The sequence below is a fragment of the Prionailurus viverrinus genome, chromosome A2, assembly GCF_022837055.1.
Source record: "Prionailurus viverrinus isolate Anna chromosome A2, UM_Priviv_1.0, whole genome shotgun sequence".
NCBI classification, from domain to species: domain Eukaryota; kingdom Metazoa; phylum Chordata; class Mammalia; order Carnivora; family Felidae; genus Prionailurus; species Prionailurus viverrinus.
The window spans coordinates 94547251-94565872 of NC_062562.1; the positions used below are offsets into that span (position 1 = coordinate 94547251).

General features: G+C 38.5%; 1 protein-coding gene across 5 annotated transcripts in view; it reads left to right on the plus strand.

The window, feature by feature from the left end:
* The window catches only part of CDK14 (cyclin dependent kinase 14), a 704495-nt gene that overhangs the window by 19613 nt on the left and 666260 nt on the right, over positions 1-18622 (plus strand). For all 5 annotated transcript variants that reach the window (XR_007146446.1, XM_047830949.1, XM_047830989.1 and 2 more), the window contains exon 2: positions 7428-7534. The gene's annotated coding sequence lies outside the window, so the exon portion shown is untranslated. The remainder of the gene's footprint in view (positions 1-7427; positions 7535-18622) is intronic.

Sequence of the window (18622 nt, forward strand, 5' to 3'; positions counted from 1 at the left end):
GATGCCCTCTTCAATGCCCATCACTTACCCTCCCCTCCCTCCCACCCCCCATCAACCCTTGGTTTGTTCTTAGTTTTTAAGAGTCTCTTATGCTTTGGCTCTCTCCCACTCTAACCTCTTTTTTTTTTCTTCCCCTCCCCCGTGGGTTTCTCTTAAGTTTTTCAGGATCCACATAAGAGTGAAAACATATGGTATCTGTCTTTCTCTGTATGGCTTATTTCACTTAGCATCACACTCTCCATTTCCATCCATGTTGCTACAAAGGGCCATATTTCATTCTTTCTCATTGCCACATAGTACTCCATTGTGTATATAAACCACAATTTCTTTATCCATTCATCAGTTGATGGACATTTAGGTGTCTGGGAAACTTTAAATGACAGCCTTGCTGGATAAAGAATTCTTGGCTGCATATTTTTCTGATTCAGCACAGTGAATATATCCTGCCACTCCTGTCTGGTCTGCCAAGTTTCTGTGGATAGGTGTGCTTCAAACCTGATCCGTCTTCCCCTGTAGGTTAAGGACTTTTTTTTCCCTTGCTGCTTTCATGATTCTTTCCTTGCCTGAGTATTTTGTGAATTTGACTCTGATATGCCTTGTTTATGGTTGGTTTTTATTGAATCTAATGGGAGTCCTCTGTGCTTCCTGGATTTTGATGTCTGTGTCTTTCCCCGGGTTAGGAAACTTTTCTGCTATGATTTACTCACATAACCCTTCTACCCCTTTTTCTCTCTCATCATCTTCTGGGACCCCTATGATTCTGATGTTGTTCCTTTTTAATGAGTCACTCATTTCTCTAATTCTTAAATCATGCTCTTTTGCCTTAGTCTTCCTCTTTTTTTTCTGCTTCATTATTCTCCATAAGTTTGCCCTCTGTAGCAATCCTTGCTGACATGGCATCCATTCGAGATTGCAGCTCAGTTATGGCATTTTTAACTTCATCCTGACTAGCTTTTACTCCTTTTATCTCCACAAAAAGGAATTCTAATCTATTTTCAACCCCAGCTAATATTCTTATTATCGTGATTCTAAATTCTAGTTCAGACATCTTGCTTGTATCTGTGTTTATTAAGTCCCTGGCTATCATTTCTTCCTGCTTTTTATTTTGGGAAGATTCCTTAATTTCAACATTTTGAAGGAAGAAAAGGAATTAATAAGGTCAAAAAAAATTAAAATAAAAAATTAAAACAACACACAAAAAATCAAATAAATGATGCTAGATCCTAGATGTGTTTTGGTCTGGTTGTTGATAGGAGCTTGATAGATTAGAGGAAAAAAAGGGAAGACAAGAAATGAAAAGTGAAAAGAAAGAAAAAGAAAAAAGAAAGAAAAAAAGGAAAACGTTTGAAAATTTGAACAAATGAATACAATGAAATAGAATAAAATGAAATGATGAAAGTAAAATAGAATTTGAAAAATTTACAAAAAAGTAAAAAATATAGTAGAAAAAATTTAAAGAAAAATATTTTTAATAAAAATTGAAAGTAAAAATAATTTTTTCTTTTCGTATGCAAGAATAATAAAAGAAAAGAAAATTGAATAGGTGGACCAGCGAACAGAGTGAAATATGATTGAAAATACATTGGTTTGCCCTAGAAGTCAAAGTATGAAGCACTTTATAGTCTGTATACTAAGCCAACTGAGAGACTTGTGGTATTCCTGAAGAGCGAGGTTGGTCCAATTGAGCCAGGTTTAGGATTACAGCTCCATTCTCAACTAGATGGCACTGCTTAGCTTACTGGGGTGGATTGTTGTGGTGCTTGTAGCTGTGTATGCTCATGGGCAGGAGGGGTGAAAATGGCATCACCCAGCTACTCAGTCTCTAATATCAGAACTCTGTTCTCCCCCACCAACAATCACACACCCCTCCTTTGTCTCCAGCTTCCGTCCACTCCCCGTGTTTACACTGTCCATGACCAGGTGGCACCTCCCTCCCGAGTTTTATCTCAGATGTGGCTGTGTTTCCCAACCCCTCACTTCTAAGGGACTGTGACTTTGACCTGCTCAGACCTTCTTGGGGAAGGTCTCACTGAGCAATAGCCAGGTGCCCGCCTCCCCCCAGGAACATTTGTGGGACCGTGCTGCTGCTGATGCCCAGAGACTGTGTCTGGGTGCCAGCCCGCCTCAGAAAAAGTTCATGCTATTGTGTAGCAGCAGCATTTCAGGGATTATGGTAAATCACAACACACATCTGGCACCAGGCTTCACCTTAATGTTTTTGTTCTGGCACCAGAAAATGTGGTTGTTCTCCAGGGTACATTGGGACCTTTCCCTGTGGGGGTACCACACAGCCTCTACCAAATATCCTCCCAGCAGGGGAACCACCTCTCCCTGTGTGGCCCAAGGACCTCTTGGTCCTTTCTCTCTGCTTCTGGGGATTTGCCCTTCCCACAAGAGCACCACCAGGTATTGAGCTGCAGAGTTTCAGACTCTGTGCTCCCCTGTTTATAGAACCTTAATGGAATTTAAACCCTCTACTTTCTCCTTTCTCCCTTTTTTGTTCAGTCCCTATGGCTGTTTCCACTTTTTCACTCCAGCTGCTTTGGGGGGAGGGTGTTTTTCCCCTACTCTCCCCCATCTCCATCCTCTCTCTGCAAGCAACAACAGCTTCCTGCCCTCTGTGGCTTCTCTCTCCCCCAATTCACCTCTCCATGCTGCACGCCTGCTGAGTTCTATGGTTCAAGTTGTGCATATTGTGTTAATCTTCAAATCAGTTTTCTAGATGTGCAGGATGGTTTAGTGTTGATCTGGCTGTATTTCATGGATGAGAGACGCAAAAGACTTCCATGCTGTTCTTCCGTCTTGGCCCCCTCTCTCAAAGACCCTCCATATAATTTTTAACAGTAGCGTTGTACTTGATCATATGGCCTTTTGGTACGTTAAGTAACTAACCTCTTTCATTTAAAAAATATTTAGATCGTTTCTTGTTTTTTTTTTTTGGTATTTTAAATACTGATAAGATAATGAACAATTCTTTACATACATCTTTAAAGGTTACTAAGAAAATTTCTTTAGAATAAATTCCTTAAAGTGAAATTTCTGGATCAAAAATTATGCTAATTTAAAGATTTTTTTGTTTTAAAAAATATTTTTAATGTTCATTTATTTTTGAGAGAGAGAGAGGACAGAGTGTAAGCGGGAGAGGGGCAGAGAGAGAGGGAGACACAGAATCTGAAGCAGGCTCCAGGCTCTGAGCTGTCAGCACAGAACCCTATGCAGGGCTCGAACTCATGAGCTGTGAGATCATGACCTGAGCCAAAGTCAGTCACTTAACCAACTGAGCCATCCAGGGTCCCCTAATTTAAAATTTTTTGCTACTTCTAGCCAAGTGGCCTTTAGGAATGTAACACCTTAAATTTCAACTGACAACGTATAAGAATGCCTCTTTCCTGGGGAACCTGGGTGGCTTAGTCAGTTTTGTGTCTGACTTTGGCTCAGGTTATGATCTCACAGTTCTTGAGTTTGTGAGTTCAAGAGTTCAAGAGTTCATGAGTTTAAGGCCCTCATCAGGCTCTTTGCTCTCAGCACAGAACCTGCTTCAGATCCTTTGTCTCCTTCTGTCTGCCCTTCCCTGCGTGCACTCTCTCTCTCTCTCTCAAAATAAATAAATAAACTTAAAATAAAAGAATGCCTCTTTCCTTACATCCTTAGCAATGTTGCATGTTATGGTGTTTAAATTCTCTTTTGAAAAAATATGTTTGATTTAAAAAGTTGTATTTTTTTAGTTTGGAATTATATGATCACTAGGGAGATAATGCGGTAAATTCCTCTCTTGAGGATACCAATATTCTGCCATATGGTGTCAGTATTTTTCCCCACATTGGTATTTTGACAGGTGCTGAGCTCATCTGTGAGTACAGGACAGTGGCATGGAGGTATGAAAATGTCAGTAATGATAACAGCAATAGGTATGTGTGTGTGTGTACATGTATGTGTGTGTATAACCAAATGATTTATGCTTCAAAGAAGTGGTCAGTGAACATAGTATAAGAATCCTCTTTTATTCCCCTAAAAGTTAATCATAATCTATAATAGGAAAATCTATAGAGACAGAGAGTATGTTAGTGGTTGCCAGAGGCCAAGGGGAGGGGAAAATGGAGGTAACTACTAATAAGTACAAGGCTTCTTTTTGGCATGATGAAAATATTCCTGAATTTGATAATGGTAGTGATAGCACGATTTTGTGGGTGAACTAAAACCCACTAAATTGTACACTTAAATGAGCAAAGTTTATGTATGTGAGTTATACCTCTATAAATTCATTATTTTTAAAAGTCAGTATGCTTTTTTTACAAGTACACAGTTGATACTTCAATTTGAATAAAAAGGACAATGTTTTAAATCATTTTCCCAAGGCAGAAGAAAGAGTAGAGGACTCTAGGCTTATTGATCCAGCATTAATTCAAGGATAATGAGTGCAAGTTTTCCATCTAGGGTGGTGAAATTTTTTCTCGAATCAGATGTTGATGATGGTTGCATAGCCTTATGAATATACGAAAACCCTGTAAAGTGTTACACTTAAAATGGTGAATTTTCCGGGATGTGAATTACAGTCTCAAGTTTTTAAAAGTTTTTTAAAAAGTTGACACAGAGTCAGGGCACCTGGGTGGTTCAGTCTGTTAAGCCTCCAACTCTTGATTTTGGCTGAGGTCATGATCTCATGGTTTTATGATTTGGAGCCCCACACAGGCTGTGTGCTGACAGTTCAGAGCCTACATGGATTCTCCTCTTTCTCTGCCCCTCCCCTGCTAGCACTCTCTCTGTCTCTCTCAAAATAAGTAAATAAACTTTAAGAAAAAAAAAGTTGAGGGCCACCTGAGTGACTCAGTCAGTTAAGCACCGACTTCAGCTCAGGTCATGATCTCCTGGTTTGTGAGTTTGAGCCCTGTGTTGGACTCTGTGCTGACAGCTTGGAGCCTGGAACCTGCTTCAGATTCTGTATCTCCCTCTCTCTGCCCCTCTCCTGCTCATCCTCCTTCCCTCCCTCTCTCTCTGTCTCCCTCAAAAATAAATAAACATTAAAAAAGAAAATTAAAAAAAATGTTTATAGAGGGTTACTGTATGATCCAGTCATTCTACTCACAAGTACATGCCCAAGAGAAATGGAAACATATCTCCACCCAAAAACTTGTGCACAAATGTTCATAGCAGTAGCATTTATAATTGTGAAAACAACCCAAATTTCTGACTGTCAACTTATATCAACTTATCTAAGGATAAATAAAGTGTGGTATATCCATACAATGGAATAGTGCTCAGCAATAAAAAGAAGTGGAATACTGATACATGCTGCAATAGGATGAACCTTGAAAATGTTATGCTAAGTGAAAGAAGCCAATCACAAAAGACCACATATGGTATGTGTCCAGAATTGTGAAATGTCCAGAATAGGCAAATTTATGGAGGTAGAAAGTCAATTAATGGTTGTCTTGTGGGGAGAGAGAATAGGGAGCAACTGCTTATAGGTAGGAGTTTTTTGTAGGGGTGATGAGAATGTTCTGGAATTAAGTGGTGCTAGTGGTTGCACAATTGTGTGAATATACAAAAACCCATTGAATAGTACATGTTTAAATGGGTGAATTATGTGGTATGTGAGAATTGTATCTCAATAAAGCTGTTTAAGAAAAGAAAAAAAATGCTATCAAAGTTACAAAATGTGGAAACAAATATTGAAGACAGATGGTAGAAGATAGTCCTTGCTAAGACAATGTAAGAAAACCCCCCAAAAAAGGACAAGTCTTTTTGTTTCTCAACCTTCTTCATGAGTTATAGCCAGCATTACCAATATCTTCCATAATGACTCCTTTAACCCTTTTCTAGGTCTTCAGTGTATTATTTGAGATTATTTATCACTGTCACCCTCAGAGATTCACTATTCTATGCCTGTGCACATTGCAAATGTCCTGGTTTCTCACAGATTTTATGAAATGTATGTGCATTTTTTGGTCCAACATTATGCTGTAATATATAACAATGAAGAGTTTAACACCATCTTCACATTTTTACTTTTACCTTACACTCTTTTTTTAATAGACGTGCTAAATAATGTTGGTAGTCACCACAGTGATTGATTTCTGCCAGAAGAACATTTACTACTACACTGTGGTTCTTATTCTTATTCAACTCTCTCTTCACAAAAAAATTTTGTTTCCCTAGTAACAGGGTTCTTTTAGCCACTGTTTTGACTTTTAACAGCCTTGCAAGTGGAATCTTATCAAATGTTTTAAGTTATGGCACTTCTGAATTCATTCAACAAACATTTATTCAGTACCTGTTATTGGCCAGGCCTCATTTATTTTTAATGAATAATAGAGAACTCCAGAAGATTCAAGTGAATTCTTGGAAGACACCTTGTTCTGCTGCTTCTCATCTTTAGCTTCATACTTCTCAGTTTCCTGGACCATGCACTCAATGCCTTCTTTGCTCAAGCGGCCCTTGTTGCCATTGAAGGTAATCTTGTTCTCTTTTCCTGCTCTTATCCACAGCAGAGACATTGAGGATGTCATTAGCATCAGTATCAAAAGTGACTTGAATCTGAGGAATGCCACAGAGGGGCAAGGAAGTATGCCTGTGAGTTTAAACTTGCTTGAATCTTATGCATTCAACATGAAAGCAATTGTTGAAAAATGAAAAAACTCAGGGCAAAATCGACGATGAGAACAAAGAGAAGATTCTTGACAAGTGTAATGAAATCATCAACTGACTTGATAAAAACCAGACTGCAGAGAAGGAAGAATTTGAACATCAGCAGGAAGAGCTGGAGAAAGTCTGCAACCCCTTCATTACCAAGCTGTACCAGAATGCAGGAGGCAAGGCAGGAGGCATGTCTGGAGGAATGCCTGGGGGCTTTCCTGGTGGTGGAGCTCCTCCTTCAGATGGTGCCTCCTCTAGGCTCATCATTGAAGAGGTTGCTAACCTGAGAATAGGTCTAGCCTTGCTCCACACAAAACACTTGAAGGACCCAAATTCATAGCAAAGTCCATGGCAGTTTAAAAGTCAAGCTGGTATAGTTGAGGTGCCTGGGTGGTTCAGACGGTTAAGCGTCTGACTTCGGCTCAGGTCACGATCTCACAGTCAGTGAGTTCGAGCCTCTCATCGAGCTCTGCTGACCACTCAGAGCCTGGAGCCCACTTTGGATTCTGTGTCTCCCTCTTTCTGCCCCTCCCCCGCTCACAGTCTGTCTCTCAAAAATGAATAAAACATTAAAAATGAATAAAATTTAAGTCGAGCTGCTATAGTAAATAAACTGGGCATTCTCAATACTTGAATTTGGAATATGTTACTGGGAAAGGAAATGACATTGCACTTAATAAACACTCTCTTGTTAAGTGGAAAATGCAATGTCTTAGATAAAACTATATTTAAAATTGCCACCGTCCCCAAAAAAGAATTACAGTTGATTAATCAAATTGATTTTTCTTTTATAGATATTGGTAAGAGCACTTTAAAGACGTGAATCAGATTAATTCAGGACTGTTGCTCCTGACATAATCCAGTCTGCCTGCTGTTGAATGACATGCAAAAAAGAAATTGGGTAAGAAAAAAGTTTTTTGAGTAAATTCTTGCATTTATAGAGTGCTTTTGTGTTTTTTTTTTAATTGTGCAGTTGGCATACAATGTTATTTAGTTTCAGGTGTACAACAGTGATTCAATAATTCTGTAAGTTACACGATGCTCACCATCTGTCACTAATCAATGTTATTACAATATTGTTGACTATACTTCTTATGCTATACTTTTCATCCCCAAGACTTACTTATTTTATAACTGGATGTTTGTACTTCTTAAAACCCTTTACCTATTTTGCCCATCTCTCCACTCCCCCCACTCTGGTAATACCAGTTGGTTCTCTGTATTTATGAGTCTGTTTTTGTTTATTTGTTTTGTTTCTTAAGATTCCACATATAAGTGAAATCATATCTCTGACTTATTTATTTGTGTGACTTATTTTGCTTAGCATGATACCCTCTAGGTCTATTCATGTTGTTGCGAATGACAAGATCTCATTCTTGTTTATGGCTGAGTAATATTTCATTGTATATATGTATACCATATCTTATTCCACTCATCTATCAGTGGTCACTTAGGTTGCTTCCATATATTGGCTACTGCAAATAATGATGCAGTAAACACAGGGATGTATATATCTTTTCATATTAGTGTTTGTATTTTCTTTGGGTAAATACCCAGCAGTAGAATTAGTGGATCATATGGTATTTCTATTTTTAATTTTTTTTTTAAGAGCCTCCATACTGTTTCCATAGTACTGCACTAATTTACATTCCCACCAACAGTTTATGGGAATTCCCTCTTTTCCACATCCTTCTCACCACTTGCCATTGTTTGTCTTTTTGATACCAGCCATTTTGACTAGTATGATTGTGGTTTTGATTTGCATTTACCTAATGATTGGTGATGTTGAGCATCTTTTAGTGTGTCTGTTGGCCATCAGCATGTCTTCTTTAGAGAAGTATCTGTTCATGTCTTTTGAGCATTTTTAATTAGGTTATTATCATTATTATTTTTTGGTGCTGGTTTGTATGAGTTTTTTTATATATTTTCAATATTAACTTCGTATCTAGGTTGCCTTTTTGTTTTCTTGATGGTTTCCTTTGATGTGCAGAAGCTTTTTAGTTTGATGTTGTCCCAATAGTTTGCTTTTGTTTCTTTTGCCTACGGAGGCATATCCAGAAAAACGTTGCTAATGCTGATGTCCAAGAGATTACTACCTGTATATTTTTTAGGAGTTTCATGGTTTGGGGACTTAGATTTAGGCCTTTAATCCATTTTGAATTTATTTTTGTGTATGGTGTAAGAAAGTTGTCCAGTTTCATTCTTTTGCATGCAGCTATGCATTTTCAGTTTTTTAAAACAATTCTTTCCTTTTAATCCTCACAAAAACCTTGGGGGTGAAGTGAGGCAACACTTTCCCCATTATCCATTAGTGAGTAAGGACATGGAAGTCAAGGAGGTTATGTGATGTCCTTGCTTAGAGGTGTATAAGAATCGAGAAAGTCTCACTCTTGCAGTTTTATTTCAACTCAACCTCTAGAATCAAACAAGACTGATAAGCAAACCTCCCTAACATTTTCTAAATTATTTTACTCAAACTTGATTCTAAGCTAAAGTTACCATTCTTGAGCAAAGAACGCAGCTAGCTCTTTGCTCAACGGAATCTGCTATTCCATCTAATCTCCATATGTCAGTATATAAATTGACTAAAGTTAAAAAAGAAAATAAAATATTTCCTCAGTGTCTGGGAATGGTGGGCCAGGAAAAATTACCTGCAAGGTATGAAGAGGTAAAGTGTACCTCTGCTTTTTGGTGAGAAAAGTTCAGAAATTATTGTGTTTTGTTTGTTTGTTTTTAAAAGAAGAAGTGACTGTGTTTTCTTAATGAAAATTTTACAATACTTAACTTTGGCTAGAGATTAAATGTGAAAACATCCATCCATTCAAAATGATAATTTTTGTAAAATTATTTAATAAAAACAAATGGATCAAATTCCTCATCTGTTTCAAAAATTGTACAGCTTTAAATATTGCCCAAATGTGTGTAAGTGCTATATTTGGAACCATTTTTCATAGTAATAATTTCTCACTTTTATTGAGCACTAATTGTGTAAAGTGTAAGAAAAAGCTATACCACTCCTCTTGTGTATCTTTTACTCTCACACTACTTACTACCTCACTCACAGCACTTCTGACACCAGATGTGTGGAGTTTTCCCCCCACCAAGAAATTCTGTGACACCAGCTGGGTGTCCTACAAGTTAAATAAATTCTGACACTATCTACCTGGAGATGGCTTCAGATTCCACAGGTTCCCAGGTCCTCCTCTCCCTTTGATTCAGTTATTTGCTAGAACACCTCGAAGAACTCAGGAAAACACTTGCTTCTGTTTACCAGTTTATTAGAGGATATGATGAAAGATACAAATGAGCATCCAGATGGAAGAGACAGGGAGGACATGGTATGGAGGAAGGGGCATGGGGCTTCCATGTCTTCCCCCAGCACTGCATGTGTTCACCAACCTAAAAGCTCTATAGACCCTGTACTTTGGGGATTTTTATGGAAGCTTCATCATGGAGGCATGAACAATCACTAACTTCATGTTCAGATCTCTCCCTTCTCTAGAGACTAGAAGGTAGGCTGACAATCCAAGCTTCTAATTGTGGCTCGGTCTTCCGGTGACCAGCTTGCCCTCCAGGTGCCCGCTAAGAGTCACCTTGTTAGAACAACAACAACAAAAATACACTGCCATCATCCAAGACATTTCAAGGGATGTGGGAGCTCTGTGTCGGGAATTGTGGTCAAAGACCAAATAGTGGAACAGAAGATGTTCCTAATGCCCTTATCACTTAGGAAATTGCAAGGATTTTAGGAACTCTGTGCCAGGAACTGTGGGAAGAGACCAATATAGATATTTTCTATTATCTCACATGTACTAAGAACTATTATAAGTGGTGGTGTTTGTAAGGATTTGCTTATCTAATTCTCACACAACACTATGAGGTGAGCTCCATATAATACAACATAATAAGATAATGTGTTGTGACTCGACATAATGTAATTTAATGTAATTTACCTTCATCCTACAGATGAGAAAACTGAGGCACAGAGAGAATGAGTTGTTTCTTGACCAAAGTCTAATAGCTTTGAAAAACTAAGATCAAGATTTGAACTTATGGACTTAAGTGCTATTTTATTTAGATCAAATGCTCTCACGTTAAGCCCACTTTCTTAGTTCGGATATCAGCAGCTTCCCCCATGCTTATCAATAGCAAATAGTGAGTTCACCAACCCCAGGGCCCTAGCAAAGTTTGAAATCTTTCTTTATCATCTTTGCAGTTTCCTAAATATACCTGTAATTCCTTTCTTTTGTCCTCATACACCTATTTCCCTCCTCCCTTGGGCTCCTGTGCAGACCCCAGGACTGTATCCAGTGCAACCCTTTTATCTAATTGAACTGTTGCTTCTTTTTTTTCTGAATCTAAATGGGCCCTACTGTTGCCTTGGCTGCTATGACGAAAGCCCAATAATATTTTATGCCTACAGAAGAACCTGTTGATTAGGCCACAGAGTCTGGTCAGGATTTGAAGGTGACCAAGAACAATGAGTCCTAACGTTGTTTTCCCTTTGGCTTATTCCAACTTAGCCAACAAGCAGTGCAAGCGATAGATAATAAATAAAGGATGCAAAGGAGTGGCCATGACTATCCACTACCTCCTCAGTTTCCTATATAGTGTATCCGAACCTTAATGGAATTTCCTGACTACAGTGAAAAAGCATTAGATCAGAGGAGCCCAAACTCTGTGTTCACTGCCTCTGGCATGTGTAATAGGGGAAGGAGTCACATCATGGCTCAAGGGCCCACAATTTTTGCCCGCTAGGAAATGCTTCTGCTCCACAGTCATTTAATTCTATGTTCTAGGTTTTGGGGCCTACAGAGAAATTTATCATAAAGCTAATAAACTTTAATCTTCAAGGCTCCTCAATTCCCCAGGCCCCTGTGAGTGGTGGGAGTTGCTTGGAGTTGTAGAGTGTTCTAGGAGGGGAGGGGAATCCAGGGTGCAATAAGGAAGCATGTCTGTGTAGGACATTTTTGGTATATTTCCTAGAGACCTCAGAAGAAGAGGACTCGAACCTTTCAAGCTCCAATATTTTACTGTGGTTTCTTTTCTCATTCTAAATAAATAGCCAGTTTATACTGAGTTTATATTTGCACTTTTAATTAATTAATGTTTGTAGAGGGCTCACAAAACTGCATCAGTGTAAGCCCCCATAAACATCTGGAGCCACACCTGGGGCCCACCTGGTCCTTGTTATCTTAGCTGAATTAAGTAGGAACTGCAATTTTTGGAAAGAGATATGAGAGCTAGCAGTCTGTTTTGGGTATTCTGTCTGTCCCTCCAGACCCCGTCTCCACCCTCTCTCCCCTAGTCTGTAACTCAGGAGACTATTCTCCTTGTATGCATCCCTGGATCCCTTGCTTTCTAACAGGATCCACCAGTGAGGATACCTATGGGAGGTGGGGCAACTAGAATAAAAGGGACTGATACCCTGGCTCCTTCCTTGCCTGGTCATGGGGTTGGCAGCAGAGTGTGAAACCTGTGTAGTCAATAGGGCCACATGCTGAGAAGGGTCCCATACTTGACTTAATGCTTTGCTGACACAATTTTGAAATTCCTAATTCTATCTTTGAACATGTGTTTTGTTAGTGAAGTCTGATACATGAACAGAGGAGATATGCATTATATGTTTCTGCCATTTCTGGTTGCACCATTTGCATATAGCATCTCCAGTGCCCCATGATAATAGGATTCCTGTACATCTGTGGAGTTCAGTGAGACTCAAAGCAAGTACAAGGTAAAGCATATCACATCCATGACTGATTAAACCCTAAAATGCCTCCTTCCATTTGAACTAAAATTTGCTTCAAATTCAGAAAAAAGGTAATGAATACCATTCTAAGAAACACAAACAACCAAAGAACTCTTACCATATCCTTTATTACTCATGTTACTTCACTGTATTAGCCAACCACTTACACTAAAAGTGATGCCATAGAAAGAAAGAGAAAGATAGGACAATCCACAGTTGCTTTTCTTTTTAGTTTCTCTTTGCTCATCAGTAAGCCAAAGGCACAGTGTCAGTACAATGTGTGTATATAAAGAAGTGAAATAAACAAACGGGTTACTTTTGTGCAGTGTTTATATTTTTCTAATTAAAAAAATACATATGTACATACAAACTATGAAATACAAATTGTTTCGTTTCAGTGATCCTGCATGTGTTAAATGCTCTCATGTTGCATCTAAAATGAACATTGCACATGGTAGGGGCGCCTGATGGCTCTGTAGGAAGAGCATGTAACTCTTGATCTCCGGGTTTTGAGTTTGAGCCCCATGTTGAATGTAGAGATTGCTTAAGTAAGTAAGTAAGTAAACCAAAAATAAATAAATAAATAAATAAATAAATAAATAAATATTGTACACTGTAAATGGCAAAATTCATGTTAATAATTTAAACTTCTAATTTTTCTTCATTTAGAAAGGTTTTCAATTGAAATATTTAAAACCATGACTGGTCAAGAGAGAAGGAAGAGAGACTGTGGAAGAAAAGCTAAAGCTTTATAATTTGGGACCTTTAACAGCATTTCATTTCTTGCTTTTGTCAGTTTGCACTGAGCTGCAGAGTTATGTGCTGGGCCTTGGTTGCCAGCAGCTGCATTCCGCCACCAAAGGCCACAATTCCTGAGAAGTGGCCCTTTCCTAGAGTTTCTGGTCTCCCTGGGTGCCAGGAGTTGGGTTCTTTCCCTTGTGCCTTCAAACTGCTGTTCTAGCATTTCCCATTGTTGCCACTCCAAGGGGTGGAGGTGGGGGTGGAAGCAAAAGACAGAGACTTCACCTTCCCTTGTTCTTTTTTAATTCCTGCCCACAGCTTTGCATGACTTTGATTAGTCTGTCTGTTACACTCTTCTCTTTGTTTTTATATATTTCACCATAGACAATTTCAAACATGGACAAATATAGACAGACTAGTATAATGGATGCCCACATACCTACTATCCTGCTTCAAACATATTTCTTTCACTCATTCGGAGTGTGACATTTGTTTCCTGCTGGGATCCTGACCGCTATGGAGCCTTCCTATGCATTTTGACTCTTCAGGGTCACTACACCCCTCCCCTCAACGGGGAACAACAACTTGGCAGCCTATTTCTGAAAACAGCTGAATAGACATTATCACACAGTTTAAAGTGGAGGAAGTGGTTTTAGACACCTTCCCTGCCTTTTCCATTAAACTCGGTTCCCCAATTCCTTTCCCGGCATCCTGGCTCATCTTAACCAGGCTTTGTTTTGTATCAAAACTACAAAGAGAGGCCATATTTGGTGCTGTCTAAAATAAGTGAATCACATTAATAAACAACATTTATTCCCACAAATTAATAAATGCTTTATCTTTTCATTCATAAGAGAAAAGGAGACACTTGGGAGGAATTTTTTTCTTTGTGAGGAAGTCCTTTTTATGAGAGGATTGATTATGTGGTCATAGATCAGCAACATATTTGCCTTTCACAATTTCATGAGAATAATTTTGTCATTAATGAGATTTGCTAGTAAGGCAGAAAGGTCATATCTATAAGGGTAGGGTCATTTGTAATATGAGACCTTGGTCTCTTTAATCAACAAGAAAAAGAATCATTTCAGATTTAGTCTCTTTACCAGTAGACACAATGAAAGTAATATAGTATTTTATAAATTAGTATTTGGAAATAGATTGTTTTTCATCATGTCCCATCAGGGGTCCATAGAATTGTCTAAATCAATAGGAAGCTAGAGAAAGAAGTGGGGAAAGAACTAATTTTACTGAATGCCTTCTTTATATTATAAGTGTTCTCGGGTTTATTATCAGTTTAATCCTCACGGTAATTCTAGTAGGTAGATGTTATTATAACTGTGGTAGAGAGGAGGGAAGTGAAGCTCAAGGTGGATAAGTTGCTCCAAAGCCCACAGCTACATAATTACAATAGCCACTATTTATGTATTGTCATGCTTGACTCTGAGCAAAGCACTTTACATTCTATAAAATTTAACCTGTGTCACAGTATGCCCATAATACACATGAGGGGCTTAAGCATCTTGCCCATGGTCACATAGATGAGAAGTGGCAGAGTCTGAATTCTGAGTCAATCCATGCTGATTTAATTGTTTAAAATTTTTATATTTTAGAGAGAGAGCACATGCACAAGTGGGGGAGAGGGACAAAGGGATAGAGAAAATCTCAAGCAGGCTCCATGCTTACCAGCACAGAGCCCCATGAAGGGCTTGATCGCATGACCCTAGACTTTAAATTATTATTTTTTTAATGTTTATTTATTTTTGAGAGAAAGAGAGACAGAATGCGAGAAAGGGAGGGACAGAGAGAGGAAGACAGAATCTGAAGCAGGCTCCGGGCTCTGAGCTGTCAGCACAGAGCCCGATGCAGGGCTCGAACTTACAAACCTTGAGATCATGACCTGAGCTGAAGTCAGACACTTAACCAACTGAGCCACCCAGGTGCCCCTCAATCCCATGAGTCTGAGATTATGACTGAGCTGAAACCAAGAGTTAGATGCTCAACCAAATGAGCTACCTAGCTGCCCCAATCCTGGCTGATTTAAATCCTTATTATCCTTACTACCCAGGGGAGATGGGGTACACTCTTACAATTTCTTTTTCCATCTTGAACTTCTCTTCCCCTTTACCAATGTCCATTCAATCATTCTTTGTTAGATCTTTCACTTTGATAAAGGACACAAAAGCAAATGTGCACAGACAGGTCCTTTGTCATCATATTTCACTGTGCCATCAGTCTCAACAGTGGGCCTGTTCTTTCCTTGCTCATTTTCTTGTCTAACATAATTTTCTCCTTTCATTGTCTCTAGTCATTTGCACTCAAGTACTCCTAAAAATATTTTAAGAAGCAGTAAATTTCTCACCACATTTCTAAGTTGGTGCCTAAAATTCTTCATGATACTGAAAGAGTTGCAAATATACATATAAATTCCAACACATTATACATAATGACATTTAAAAATAAACTGTCACATCACTATTTGATAACTATCTAGTAGAATCTAAATACGATAGTGATTTGATGCCCTATCATACATTTTAAGTATACGTAAATAAGTTCTTCTTTACCCGTAGGAAATTGTCTTTTGTTTGTTTTTCTTCTTGAAATTATATTTCCATTCCATTTCCTAATATATTTTTATACTTTAAAATATTTCATGAGTAACATGCTTCTATGTAATGAAAATATGTCAATAAAAGGAAATCATTAAAAATTTTTCTGTGACCATAAGGTCCTAAGTGTTAGAAAAGTCTACACAATTTCTCAAAATAGCATAAATGTATTATAAGTATTGATGAATAATTACTAGACATGAAATGTAAAATTGTATTGGGATTGCAGTTCTTTAGTGAGATGAGTAAAGCCCCAGGTATCCAGGAATCGATATAACAGGCTTAGGCATGTATGGAAACCAATTTGTCAATAAATTTCATAAAAATAAAAAAAAATAAAAAAAATAAACTCTAAAAAAAATTAAAAAAAATAAAAAAAAAACAGGCTTAGGCATCAATGCTCAATGTAAGATGTGTAGATCAGAACAAGTGCTGAGAAACTCTTCACCTACATAAATAAATAGGAATGTTAGAGTTTTGTTTCAGTAATAGGACTCAATTGCTTGAATTCTTCTCAGTTATATGCCAAAAATAACATGGTAATCTATCATCAAGATTAGTTCTAGTAATCTCTCATCTGACAACTCTTATCCTTCCCTTTGTGGAAAGCAGAGAATTGGAGTCTATCTGACTTGCAAAAGGATTAGTTTCCCTATCATTAGAGTCATTTCATTCACCCTTTCTTGAGCACCCTAAAGGTTTTTCCACCCCAGGCAATGACTTAGTAGGTTTGGGATGAGTGTGAGGTAGTCCTTTTTATTATTAGGTGATAAAAGCCCAGGAGAGAGGAAAGGAGAGACAGCCTAATTTAGCCTTGACCACAGGAGCTTTCTTGGGTCATTCCATTTTAGGAATGTTTATCTGAAACAATCCATGGCCACTTACCCCCACCTTCTGCCCCACCCGGGCCCCAGGGAGACCACATACCTCCAATCCCCCAGTTGAAGACCCTGGTCTCTTGCATTTGTTTTTCTAAGCCTTTGCTCATTTGGCACTTTAGAACTTGGCATGGGTGATAAACACTGTGGCTAGTCTTTTACATTTGTCCTGTGAAATGGGTCTTTTTCCTTCCCATATTTAGTACACATTTTCTTAAAATTTAAAAATTTTAAACTATTCCAAAGAGCTCCCCTAGGGCCTTGTAAATAGGACAACTATATGGGCACAGATGTTTATCCTGGCCAATTCAGTTAGAAAGAAAGAGAGAAAGAAAGAGAGAAAAGAAGGGAGAGAGAGAGGGAGGGAGGGAGAGAGAGAAAGAGAAAGAAAGAAAGGAAGGAAGAAAAAAGAAAAGAAAGAAAGGAAGGAAGGGAAGAAGGAAGGAGGAAAGAGAGGGAGGGAGGGAGGGAGGGAGAAAGAAAGAAAGAAAAAAGAAAGAAAGAAGAAAGAAAGAGGAGAAGAAAGGAAGATCAGAAATACTCTGGAATATAGAGAGGGGGGTTATATATTATAAGAGATTGAATCCACACAGAAGGGCTGTAAATCAGGCTACAGTTATTCAAGCCTCTTAGGCTTATGCAGACATTGATTGGTTGCCTCCATTCAAAACCTATTCTTCACTTTCTCCAGCAAGAATACCCCCAGCTTATTCTCAGTCACATGCTTTTAGTGGTTGATCCCATCTCTGCTCTGCATGTAAGACCTGGAATCTGATGTTTCTGACTATAGAATTGATTAGTTCAAGATAACACATGATTCAATCCAAGAGATTTTGCCCATGCTGCTAGAGAGAAAGAAAACATTTAAAAAATTTTAAATATATGTTTTGGCAAACGGTACTGACAGAGATGCTTTCTTTGCTGCTGGACATGAGTGAAAACAAGTAACTCCAGGAATCTCTGGTAGCCATCTTTGAACCACAAGGGCAGAGGTCTCTTAAACATTATTTGTTTGTGGTACAGTTTCTTTTTCCCATCTTGAGCTACTCAGAGCTCTTGGCAGAGCCAAGAAATAGAAAAAACCTGGGAACTGGTCATAGTCATTCGATCTAGGATTAGCCTCTCCCTGATGAGGATAAATTCCCCAATATTCAGTTATGTGAACCAATGAATTTTTCTTATTGCTTGTTAACCTGAATTGAGCTTCCTGTTACTTGCTACCTAAAAAGTAGTAATGAATATAATCACTACTGTGTAATCAGAACATCTCTGCTTTTATTTTATTTTGTTAGTCATCCCCCCCCCACACACACTTATTAGGACTAACATGTGTATGGTTTAAAGTCAGGATACCATTTCTTAAGAAGATTGAAATGCCACAGGCCTAGATTTCCATTCATTTCAGTAAAGAGATATTTGTATTTATATGGGTCAATATAGCACCCCTCTCTTCTCTACCTGATGTCCAAAGATATTGAGATCTAGATCAAAATGTCAGCGTTCTTTCTGATGGAGTTGCTGTGGTCATAGCTTAGTTGTACCATCACACAGTAGGGTTCCTAATACTTTAGGCCTGAACTGGGCTTCACACTCAGCCACAGGCAGTGAACTAGCACAGGCTTGTTCTTGTGAAACTCCTGACAAGGGCAGGCAGACAGATACACACTCAGTAGACAAGCTGGCTTCCAAAGGAAGGGAGAAAGGAGGGGCATGGCTACAGCATCCAGTGTCTTATCCCAACCAGCATTTCAGTCCTCTTATCTGGAATGAAGAGGGAGGGGCAAGGGATGAGAGTCAAGAAAGCAAAATACAAATGTATGCAATCAGAATTGTGGGAAATACAAGGAGGGAAACAAGCAAGGCTTTGTGAAAAAATAAATGAGCAAGGTTGCTTGAAAATGGGTAAGCTGGAAGTCTCTCTGAGATGGCATTTAAATTGAGACTCAGATGAAAAGAAGCCTGTCATTCAAATGAGAGGAGGAGGTTAGAGTTAGGGAGCATTCCAGGTATAA